Source organism: Acomys russatus, chromosome 14 (genome assembly GCF_903995435.1).
Source record: "Acomys russatus chromosome 14, mAcoRus1.1, whole genome shotgun sequence".
Classification (NCBI taxonomy): Eukaryota; Metazoa; Chordata; class Mammalia; order Rodentia; family Muridae; genus Acomys; species Acomys russatus.
In genome coordinates, this window is record NC_067150.1 from 40,907,842 (window position 1) to 40,920,370 (window position 12,529).

Genomic DNA, 12,529 nt, shown 5'->3' on the forward strand with positions numbered 1-12,529 from the left:
CCTAAGTGTTTTGTAATGGGGAGGAGTTGTAGAGTTGAATTTCTTCAAGTGGGTCACACCTGTGTCTTTATTGTTTATCATTAGAAGGATGCAAGAAACATCTACAAATGTCCATTTCACACTGAGGTGCAAAGCCCCATTAGAACCTGCTATTAAGGAAATTGGTCTGTTCGGGTGACTTTCACACACAGCTGTCAAAGCTCTCAGGTAACTGTTCTCCTGTGTTGGTGAAAAACAGTGCCCTGAACCTCTGTCCATCTGGAGGAGTTTTCTTTCCCACAGGGTGATTCATCTAGTGTACCATCATCCCTTCACTAGCTTTTTCCATTGAGGGATGCCTCTCTCAACAGCATTAGTGGCTAAGTACATGGCACCTCACTAAGGGTCTCCCTGCACCATGACAGACATAACCAAGCACAAAAGGCCAAGTCCATTGTTTTGCTCCATACCCCTGACTCAGCTGATTGGCGTCATATCCTTCCCAGGAAGCAGAGCTGAACCTGTCAGCACCTTGATCTTGGACTTCACAAAAATTTCAGTCAATAAAGCAATTGCAACACAGACATGAGAGCCTTAGCTTACGATTCCCCCAGGACACACGTAAAAGCAAAGTCAACAGCTCAGACCTACAATCCCAGCAATGGAGAGGCAGAGACAGGCGGATTACTGGCTAGCCAACTCAGCCAAATTGATGAGCTTGGATATGATGAAAACTAAGGTGGAGAAAAATTGAGGGAAACACCTGAAGTTGACCTCTGGCATTCATAGGCACACATATGCACAGGCCCACACAAATGTGTGCATATACCTCCCCCCCACCCCCACACACTGAAGGTAGAGGTAAATTACAGATTTAGGAGGCATATGGGGTAAAAAAAAATCTCAAACCCCAAACTCTGTAGCATATAATTAAGGAGTTAAAAAATTGTATCCCCTTTTCCAGGAAGCATATGAAAAAAATGGGGTATCTTGCTCCCATCCAACCTACTTGGAGTGGGTCCAGTTCTGTCTGGTGGTAGGGGAGGCACCGAACAACCTCCAGAGGGCTCCTGGCAGCCAGGAAACTGAGAGTCTCTGGTGCAGCCACTTTCTGGCCACAGATGTTCCCTGCCATCAATCACCCAGAGCATCTGCTTGCTGCACTGCTTGTTTAAAAAGCAAGGCGTCTGCTAATTGAAAACTAAAAGATCCATCCGTCTCACTCACAGCCAGCGTGAAATCACTCAGCCATGCATGATGTGGGTAAAAAAGGAAGTGCAGAGGTGTGGTGTCCTTGGGTGGAGGCCTCTTCACTGAGGTCACCTGGGTCCTGCTTCTGCCTCCTCAATCAACAAAAGCTAAGCTCCCCACCTAAGAGCAGCCAGAGTGTTTATTATAGTCCATCCATTGAGAATTTACCTATTTACCTCCGCACACCCCAGAGAAGTAAGCATTGCATGGGCCAATTTAAAGATGCGAGCACTGGGGAGACCCAGAGAGGTTAAACAATTTAAGGAGCATTACAACTGGTGAGGGACAGAAACAGGACACCAGGCTGGGTTGAAATGACATAGAGGTGGTGGGGCTGAGAAGGGCCAAATCCATCTTTAAGTAGGCGATTTTTGTGGGAAGAACATGTCAAGGGCACATAGGGAAAGAGTGGGAATTCAACCATATCTGTAATGTTTGAGTGCCTTAAAAGCAAATGTGAAAAACTCTAATGTCTCTGGTGGTCCTAATCCTTCCCTACCAAGTAAAAGAGAGCAGGGAACAGGTTATTTCCATAGAATAATGGGCAGGGTCAGTTTACTCACAGTTTCCCCTCCTCTAAACATTCTTCTTAGATAGCCATATACAATGGTCAGGCAGCCAGAGGCGACATGACATTCACTCACAGTTTCTCCTCCTCCAAGTGTCTCCATAGCTTGCCACATCTAAGGGAAATGTGCCACATATAGGGACTATTCAGTCCCTGTGGGGTTTGGAAGGACAAGTCTTCTCTCTGGGCCCAGGTTTCCCCCTCTAAACCAAACAGGGAATTAGTTGAATACCAAGGCCTTTTTTCCGATCCTAGTTTTCTAGAATTGTGTGGGTCCACAGAAGACATTTCTTCTTTGTGACTAACTGGTATGACTCTAGCTGTGTAGGGCCAAGTCCTTGCTGTCTGCAGATAGTCCTCTGTGATGTTGGAGTTCTGTGTGGGCTTCGCCTTGGGGATTTGTATCTCTTCGGTGCTCCACAGTACCGGTTTATGCCACAAGTGTTTGGAAGTCTCTACTCTGGGTTCACGCCATATGAAGACAGGAGCCTGGCTTCATTCCTGTATGGGCTTCTCAGTCTGACTGACAGGCCAGGAGAGACAGGCCAGACAGCACCAACTGCTGGAAAAGATGGGAGAGAAAGAAGAAGGAAAGGGGACCAAGTTCCCAGGGTGGGAAATGACCCTTGGCAGGCCAGAAGAAGATCGGTGTCTCTCTTCCTCCTTCCACTGCCTGGATACGCACCTCAGTGCAGCGATGGAGCTCCCAGGGCCTTCTTTATCGCTTTCATCTTAGATCGGCTCTGCCTAAGTCTTCCTCTCGGAAAGCACAGAAGCTGCTGTGATTTTCACATCCGAGGTCTGTTCACGGAGCATGGACCTCCTCTTTCTGGAATCTACTTCTCCTTCAGAGACTTAATGTACCTCAGGTAGTGCCTTGCCCAACGCTTGGCCTTGTCTCCTCAAAGGACGGGATCAGCAGGCTGGTGTTGCAATGCTGGACCAGAGTAGGTTTTGAAGGATAGGGTGTTATTTGAGTGTACAGGGGACCCTGGTGGGCAGTCTGGAGCTCAGGCTATCTCTATCCACTCAAAGACAGAGATGGATGCACTGCCTCAGCTATCTAGAGTTCCTTTCCCAGGCCCTATAGTATAGAGATAGATAGCACTGGGCCTTGGGTGGGTGGGGTCTGTCCCAGGGGCGGGGTTCTCGGGCGCCTCGTGGCCAGGGTGGCCCCGCCCCCCTCCTCCTGAGCTCCCCGCGCTCTGACTCCGCCGAGCTGTCCAGCTTCAGTGCCTGAGCTGGTCGCCTCTCCCGCGCAGCGCCGTGTGCCCGCCTCCGCGCCTGGTCCCCGCGCTGTGCTCCCACCCTCCCGCCCAGCCTCGCCCTGCCCCGCCGCGGCCCGTCCACTGCTCCCCGCGGGCCCGAGCCGGCCGAGCGGCTGCCCGCCGGGGATCTGAACGGCGCGGCGGGGCCGGGAGCCGAGGGACCCGCGGAGGGGACCGGCGGCCCCGGACGGCTGCCGGAGGGGTGGCCGTGCGTGGATGCGGCGGGAGCCGGAAGCCTCGAGCAGCCGGCGCTGTCTCTGCCCCCAGGCGCCCTATGGCTTGAAGGTAAGAACTGGCAGAATGGGGCGGCAAGAGGTCCGTAGCTTCTACAAGGGGCATAGGGAGAGGAGCGGGAGCATCCAGAGCTGACCGGCCGGCAACAGAAGTTTGTCCGGCACTCGAGCGCTGCCTGTCCCAGAGCACCCTTTTCCACTGAGTCTCTGTCGGGCAGATTGCGCCCTGGGCATCGGGAACCCGGAGGATGTCATCTTCTTTTCTTCCGACTTAGCGTCCTTTGCGCTATCCGGGTGGGAGTCCTTATCCTGAGTACCAGGGGGTGGTAGTTGAGGCTTCGGAGAGTGGCTGACACCTGAGCATTTCGGTAAGGCACTGTCCTTCTGATATCCAAGACTAGGACCTCAGGCGCGCACCAGAGCTTCCCACCACCCAAAAGGAAGAAGGGTAGTTTTTGACGTCTCTGTTATTGGTGCAAACTGAGACTTTTGAAAGGGCAAAAAGCCAACGTTGATGAAGAGAGATGCTACTTCCTGGAGCAGTCTCCTACCTATAGGCTTTCCGCTGTCCTTGGTGCTGAATTCCCGTTCTCTGTCAGCTTCTCTGTCATCCTGTCCGGAGGAAAGCCGGGGTTTTGGGACCCATTTCCCGGGTGGTAGTGCAGGTGACATTGGAAACAGAGGACAGTGGCAGAGGGTGACTTTTCAGCTCTGGAATGAATCAAGAGCCCACTAAGTCCATATGCGGAGACGAGAAGCTTCTCTAAGCGTCAAGCAGAGCGCTCCCCCCATCCCTTTTTGCAGCCGGCAGCCTGTGAGGTTCCTCTTGAGGAGCAGAGGTAAGAGAGCCCGTTGCCATCTACACCACAGGCTTCACCATGGACACAAGGCATAGCACTGCAGCTCCCTGGGGATAAGCCCTTGTTCTCAGCCACAGGGAAGCGGCTTCAGCGAGTCATAATTTCCTCACTGGGTAACGGGGCTACTTTCTGTTCTGGGGCTCCTTAGGTTGGATGAGGTGTAAGTCAGTTTGTGGACTCTCTCTCTGGGTCTTTTTCTACACTCAAAAATTTATGGGTTCTGACCAGGCTACAAACCTTTTAAGGCAATCCTTGCTTCTCTTCTTGGGAACTAGATGTTCAGCACTGCCCTTCAACCCTGCTTCGGATGCAAATACTGTGCTTATGCCTGATTCATCCTGCCGCATTAGGGCCACTTGAGAAAGCATCCTTTTCATCTTTTCCATGTGCTGTTGTCTGGTGAGGGTGGGCAGAGAGCGGCCTAAGTGGATGCAACTGATTTCAAGAAAATCGGGAAGCTGATTTGCTGGGTCGCAGACCCCTGCTTTGGACTTTGCTGTTTCGTGTTTACAAATGCGCTGCAAATCTGTTTTCTTGGGGGCTTTGGTAACATCTCTGAAACCAAATGTGGAACAGGGAAGGAACCTGGGAGGGTTAGACTCGGAAGTAAAGGGGGGATCTTCCGTCTGTGGTCTTCTTGCTTGTTTGTGGAGCTGGGGATCCACCCCGGGGTCTTGTACACACTAAGCACCTGCTCTACTTTTGAGCTACATCCCTCAGCTTTGCTCTCCTAAAGAATGTTCTGAGTCCCACCAAGCTTCCTTTCCTGGAATGTGAAGATTCTCATCCACTGTAGAGGTCTTAGGAAGTATTTCCCAAAGGGATTGCAAAGGAGTCTCTGTGTCTGAATCATCTGGGACTCTGGTTTAAAATGTATACTTTTGCTTCTTTTTCAAATAAAATGCTGAATTAGAATCTAAAGTCGAGGCCCATGATATCATGTTTTACTGGGGGATTCATGTCTGTCTGTCTGTCTATCTATCTATCTATCTATCTATCCATGCATACACTCATGCTTTGGGAAACTACCTCTCAGACTTCTAAGGGAGTCTGTGTAAATTTTTAATGGATACAAATTAAAGTCTCTCATTTATCACTGTCTCCTAAAGTTATTCATGTTAAATTCTTAAAATATGGGTCTCGGGGTGGAATAACCATCCACCTGATTCAGTTCCTTTACTGGGACCTAAGGTTCCTCCCTCTAAGACTCACCAATATGGATGCAGATAGCCTTGCGTAAATACTGTCTTTCTCTCAAGGACAGCCTAATGTGTGCCTCCTTCCCACCCCCTCTTGTGAGTGATGGTCTTTTCTGCTAGCACAACTGCTCCTGAAATGCCAAGACAAGATTAGTTCAGCCTAGAGGCACGTCATGCTTCCCAGGGCTGGTAGGCACTCGTGCCCTCTTGGCAGTGACGCTTCAACTCTACTGTGTTGATTCTTTGTTCCATAAACTGGAAGGTTTGTGGGGATGAATCAGCCACCAGTCTTCCACCTTCCAGGCTGGATTATTTCTGTTTATAAATATACAAATGTAATCTTGGGAAAATTTTAGAAGAACCTCGAGGCGAGGGAGACTCGGCTTCTCCTCAGATACCAGGGGAAACAGAGGGGAGCTCAGAGTCACGTAAGCAAGATTGCTTTAAATATTTCTGGCATCAATATGCTGAGGCCAAATGGGTCTCGTGTCACTGTTCCCTGAGAAGCAAGGACAAGGGGGATGACATGGACATTCATGGAGAAAGCTGTCTCCATCTCCCCCACTAGTGAAGGCTGCACTATGATATTACGAAGTACGGCTGTGAAGTTCATACAGTGACTATGTGTGTGTATATGTGTGTGCACACTCACATGCATGTGTGCTGCAAACATGCATACACACATGAGCACATGGGGCAATGTATGATGTATAATAAGACATCCTTGAGATATTGCCCACCCCCTCTTCCAGGGACTCATATTTTCTCATCTGCTGCTTTCTTTCTTGTAGTTAATCTCTGCAAAAACTTGAGCAAGGAAGGCGATTTTGCACATTCACAAGTGATGGAGAATCCACGCTGTGATTTTATGAAGCCATATTTGCAGATACCAGGATCATGTGTCAACCGCTCACTTCCACCTAAGCTTCTAGGTCTTGGAGAAAACTTAGAGTACAGCCCAGTCATCCATATTTCTCTCATATACTGTTAATAGGACTCTAGAACCTTAGATTCTTTATACTCCTTGGAAGGCATCCTGGATGACGTTGTTTCCAAACAGGGCAACTACCCTGCAAATACCGAGTTTTGTCCTATTACTTTCTACCAAAAGAGTGGTGTCATATTTCTAGTTCCTAGGCTCTCTGGTTTGACGTATTGACCAAAGCATCTCAATCCTACCAAGTGCTTTGTGTAGCATGGACACTTCTGAAATGCCTGAAAACTACAGACACTAGAAAGGCTTGCCTCTGCTTCTCACCGGCAACCCTCCTCTGTGCCTGTGTTTCTACTTATCTGGTTCTATCTTGTCTTTGGGCCTATGCAGTAGCCCCCACAAATTTCCATAATAATATATGGAGAGACTGGGGTGTGGAGGCTGTTTACTCACCAAGTCTGGGTGGTAGACTGATGTTATTGCCGTACTTTTTATTACCTCTAAGAGTGTTGGAATCTAGTGCTATTATTCCCAGCCTCTCATTTTTTCCCCATCATCAATGTAATTGAAGACTTCTTATTTAAAAATATAATAGAATCATATGATCTAAATGCATAGGCTTGGAAAATAGCTTGAGTTTAGTGTCAGGATGTGATTATGGAGGAGAAATAAAACCAAGATTCAGGCACTCAGTTTGCAGATGAGTCCAGAGAAAGGAGAAAAACTTGCCATTTGGACAGCAGGCTCATTTTTGTCCTTTTTACCTCAATCTGACAAATGGGTTAAATTGACACCTTTGGCAGAGAAGCTGCCCCTGGGAGAGAGTGCTTTATTATTTCCCTAGGAGACACAGAGATGTTCTTCAGAGAAACCAAGGCTTCTGTTGGCTCCAGTGTGCAGGGAGGAGCTAGAGATGAGTCACTGGGGCCTGGGGACTCCCCTGACTTCCCTGGATAGAAGAGGCTAAATTGAACCTAAGGGTTGATTGGAGACTATGGAGCTGTGTGTGTGTATGTGTGTGTGTGTGTGTGTGTGTGTGTGTGTGTGTGTAAAGGTAGGAACAGAGGAGAACAGCTTGCAGGGGCTCCTAGAATAGGCTGACATTAAGAGTACACTGAACACGGGTATCAGCTTCATGCAATATGGGCAATTTTGTCATAATCTTAGGTCAGCTGCAAGGACTTCCACTTTTCCCAGGAGGCGAAGAGGGAAGTCTGCTGTCTGCCCAGGTAAGAAGAGAAGGGGTACCCCTGACTTCCCCAGAGCCCTGGGATGACGTCAACTTGCTCCCATGGAAAGGCTCTAGCCTCCAGTGTCTCAAGGCATTGGCTATCAGCACAGAACTGCAGCTGTGGCCCCAGGAACTCTCCGCTGTAGATGTCTGGGAGACAAAAATGATTCCTGGGGCCCCATTTATTCATTGCTGAGCTCCTTCAGAATGTGCCTGCCCTGCTTGTTCCCACCTCTGCCTTGTTGTTATTGTTTGGGTCTAAGTGGCCCAGCAGGGGAAAGGCATTAGAAATGAAATTATTTCTGTTGCACACTGTATAATTGCTTCAGTTCCTTCCTGTTACCCCAGGCAGCAACATCACAAGCAGTTCCCTGGGATCCCTTGGTCTGAGAAAGCCTGGCTCATGAACTTCTTTGGTATGGCTGCTTATGACAAGTGGGCCTGCTCGCCAGGCCCTCCCTTCCCCACTTCCATTGCTGGCCTCACCATTACAGCAGCCAACACTTAGCGCTCACTTGCTGTGTGTGGGGCATTGTGCTCATCACTTGACATGTGTTTTCCATTTCAACTGACCATCGTGTGACAAGTCTAGAAACGGGGTCTTTCATTAGCCCGATTTGGCAGAGGAACACACCATGGCCTTAGGGAAGTAGGTGGCTCATACAAGGTCACACAGTTAAGGTGCAGGTGGAGATTCAAAGCCAGATGGTGGCATGATGGTTAAATAACAGGCCTTGCTGATGTACATAAGTGGTATAAATAATGAGAAAGGAAGAAGACTGGGGATGGGGCTAAGTCTTTTACTTCTTTCGTGTGTGGCGGGTTGGAAGAGGCAAAGAGAAATGTGTCTTTGCTCTTGTGTTCGTGTGCTCTTGACCACGTGTGCAGAAACTGAAAGGAGCTATGGGTGCCCTGCTTTACCGCTCTCTGTCTGATTCCCTCAGAACAGGGCCTCTCACTGAAACTGGAGCTTGTCCTTTTCAGCTAGACTGGCTGCTTCCTCCTCCCTCATACCTGTGCTGCGGTTATAAGTGTGCAAGGATATGACTGAATTCTTTGTGGGCGCTGGATATCCACGAACTCAGATCCCTAGGCTTGCACAGCAAGGGCTCTTTTTAAGTTTATTTATTTTTATTTCATGTGCATTGGTGTCTTGCCTGCATGTGTCTGTGTCAGGGAGTCAGATCTCCTGGAACTGGAGTTACAAACAATTGTGAACTGTCATATGGGTGCTGGGAATTGAACCTGGGTCCTCTGGAAGAGCAGCCCATGCTCCTAACTGCTGAACCACCTCTCCAGCCCCTGGATAAGTCTTCTTTAATATAAGAAGTGCTGGTAAATATTGCAGAGAATACCAGGAAAGGAGAAGATTCGTGCACTTACTCTGTGGCATTCTTTTCTTTCCCTCTTCTTCTTCTTCTTCTTCTTCTTCTTCTTCTTCTTCTTCTTCTTCTTCTTCTTCTTCTTCTTCTTCTTCCTCTTCTTCTTCTTCTTCTTCTTCTTCTTTGAGACATGGCTTCTCTGTATAGCTCTGGCTGTCCTGGAACTTGCTCTGTAGACCAGGCTGGCCTCAAACTCAGAGGTCTGCCTGCCTCTGCCTCTTGAGTGCTGGGATTAAAGGTGCGTTTCACCACCACTGCCTGGAACTCTGTGGCATTCTTAAGTTTGAGGATTAACTGAGAAGTATTGCTCCACCCTGGGTCTGAGCTCCCTCGGCTGCAGTACACTAGGAATGTACCACAGTGAGTCATGGGGTCTTAGGTGCAGGAGGCAGGCAAAGAATGGAGGCCTAAACTATCATACAAGTCTTCCAACTTGGAGGGAGGAACAAGGGACAAGATGTGGATAGGGCATCTCTCAACCTGAGTGACTCAATCTGTCTAAGGAATGAAACGCAAACTTCTGCCAACATTCAGGCTGTTGTTGGTTTCTTAGACACCTGGGTTGATCCATCAGAAGTCTTCAAGCCTTGGCTTCTTGACTGAACAGACAGGGGAGAGGGTAGGCCATACTGAGATCCAACCATAGAGGGGCAGTTCCTAAGAACTGTGTGTGTTTTTCTGGTGGGCATAGATAGGAGAGGCCGGAGTATCATTGATCAGAACATCTAACATGCACGCAAGTTTCTTCAAGTGCAAAAGAAGAAAGCGAATGTGCTTCCTAATACATTTGAACTCCCCCAGGATTCAACAGCATCAGACGTTCCATTAAACTGATAAAAAAATTATATTTCCCTTGAAAGAAGCTAGAAAGTTTCTTGCCTGTTGTTGAACCTCAGCATGTGTTGTGTGGATAATGTGTACCAACATTTTGTTCCTTACTTAACCCCTTAAAACAACCTGGGACAGCAGGTACACCTGCAGACTCTGACCTCACAGGCTTGGAGTCTGTTTCTAACCCTGACACTTTCTTGCTACGTGATCAGAGGCAATCTGATAAGTCTTATCACCTTGGGCTTCTGTGTGAGTGGAGGTCAGTGCTAACACTGTCTGGTGACAATAGCTAAAGGTCTCAGACACAAGGCATTGAAGAGACCTCTGTTTAGTAATTTCTGGGTGTTCGCTGTAGGGGCTGTTACAGCCGACTACCTTCCCCCTAATTCAGAATCTGATTTTACACCTCTGAAAAGATGTTCCTAAACTTCCCCAGAATTCAAGCTTATGCCTCTCTCTCATGGTCTACATTTATCTTTACCAAAATTATTTGGCGAGTACCCTGTCAGGAATGCTTACTCATCCCAAGGGAGAGGTCTTTTGAAGTGCTTTGTCACCCCCCTTTGAATCAGGCACTGCTGAGCTCCCAGGTCACTCTACACAAGCCAGGAGGAGGTGTCAGTCTTTCTGGTGATGGCTTTACATGGCCTCATTCCCCGCAATAGCATCCTGTGTCCTTCACCTGCTTGCCTTTCCTCTGATCCTTCCTAATTGGCAGAGACGTGTGGTGTGCACTCTGAGAAAGGACATTTAAAAAAAAAATTAGGATAAGAGATGAGGGCTGAGGGGATGCTCGGTGGGTGAGGACTTGCTGTGCAAACAGGAGGATCTGAGTTTGAACTCTAGCTGTCATCTAAAAAGCTGGGCATGGTCAGGTGCTTCTAATATCCCATCAGCCTAGGGGAGGGCAGAGACAGGAGGATGGCTCAAGGATGGCTCGGGTGTGCTGGGTGCCAGCCTGCATCCAGGGAATAAGGCAGAGCACAATAGAGTAACACACACACACACACACACACACACACACGCACACACACACACACACATGAAATAAAACAACTCTGCTCTCCTGACATAAACCAAACAACCCATATACTTTGTAGTTTCCAGGGATGCTAAATGCCATTCTGGTATTGCCATGAAGCATAGTCCTGCCTTTAAAAAACCCGAATGGAATTCAGCAGTTTCTAGTGCTGACACTTTCTAATCCAAGAAGTGACTTATCTGCCTGGGCCTTTTTCACTTGTCTATGAATCTTTCCCTAGGAAGGACTCTTGTTTGTGATGTAGCTACAGGCTGACTGCATTTGCTTACTTCTTAGTAATGGGAAGAGATTTTGGAAGCTTTGGCACAGATTGTGTCCCCAGGTCAGCATGGTCAACTGTTCCTGTTTCAGATTCTGAGCACCTTCATCTCTTTCATTCATTTACAACATGCCCAACATGAGAAGTATTGACATGCAGCAACTAGCATCCACGGCCCAAGCAAATGATGCAGGAATCTCTACTGTGGATCCATGTGACTTGATAGGAGATAACACATCTGTGGCCGGTGTTCTCTAGAGAGCTGGAGAAAACTGGTGATAGCTGTGAACCAACATGGCTTTCCAATGATCTCGGTAGCTTTCTTAGTTACTATCCATGGTAGCTGACCTCCAGGGTGGCCCTCAGACTCCTCCCCACCTCCTGGCATTCATGTTCATGTGTGATCTGTCCCTACACTGAGCAGGGCACACCCGGGAGCTAATAGAACAAGGCCTAAAGGGCAGAATGTGGTTTCTAAAGACAAATCCAGAAAGGATTGCAGCTTCAACCTGGTTCTGTCTTGGATTGTTTTTCTGGGGGAGAGCTAGAAAATGTCACGAGGGCATGCCTGGAGTCCTCTGGAAAGGCCTATATCGCAAGGAACTGACGTTTCAGCCATCCGGTAAACTGTCTTAGCTGCAGGGCTTCCTTCTTAGATGAGCCATCACATGACAATAGCCCACCCTGCCATCGGAACCTTTTGAACGACTCTGAGCCAGACCCTCCTACCTGAGCTGTCTACATTCCTGACCCACAGAACCTACAAGGCAACATATTTATTGTTCTAAGTTGCTAAGTTCTGGGACAATTGATTATGCAACAATATAAAACAGATACTCAGTCAGAAATTGTTCTCCACGATTATGCCAATTTGTCATCTGAAGTGGCATGGACTCTGTTCAGTGCCTGATGTACAAACATGGACTGACACTGTCGCTTGAGAGCCCCCTCAATCACCCATCTACTTGTGTTATCCTAAAGACTGGAGGTTTGTATTTTGCACACCATGGCCACGTATCCCTGTCATTATCATCTTTTCAGACCTGCTTCTGGTTTTCATGTTCTGTCTTTTTGCATCCCTCTCCTCTGGTACCCTCTGCTACTGTAGCCATGCAACATAAACTCCGTTTCTTATTCTCTCACTGAACTGTATTATTGAGCATCTGCTGTGTGCCAGGTATTCATTTTTGGTTGCAGATACATCTGTGAACACAACAAAGATTTGTCTTCTATTGGAAGAAGACAAATGACAAACAATAATATAAAGAGCAAATGACTGAGTATGTCAGACGGTAAACACACACACACCAGGGAACAGAGAGAACAGATTAGGATTACAGCGATCTGGGAGGCAGAGGTGTGGAACCAGAGATAACTCTGTTGCATTAAATAACATGTGCAGGATGGATGGACCCTGTGGAGAGGAAGACACTTGAGGGAAAGAGCTAAAGGGTGTGGAAGTGAGCTGTTCAGACGTCGAGGGAAAGACAGA

The 12,529-nt window shown here is 48.1% G+C and overlaps 1 protein-coding gene across 3 annotated transcripts in view; it reads left to right on the forward strand.

Annotated features, from left to right (window-relative positions):
- Positions 1-3,208: 3,208 nt before the first annotated feature.
- Drd2 (dopamine receptor D2) overlaps positions 3,209-12,529 on the forward strand; it is a 60,453-nt gene continuing 51,132 nt past the window's right edge. For 2 of the 3 annotated variants that reach the window (XM_051156383.1, XM_051156385.1), the window contains exon 1: positions 3,209-3,351. The gene's annotated coding sequence lies outside the window, so the exon portion shown is untranslated. Of the gene's footprint in view, positions 3,352-3,441; positions 4,139-12,529 lie in introns of those variants that run through there. The other variant, XM_051156384.1, reaches the window with a different exon arrangement.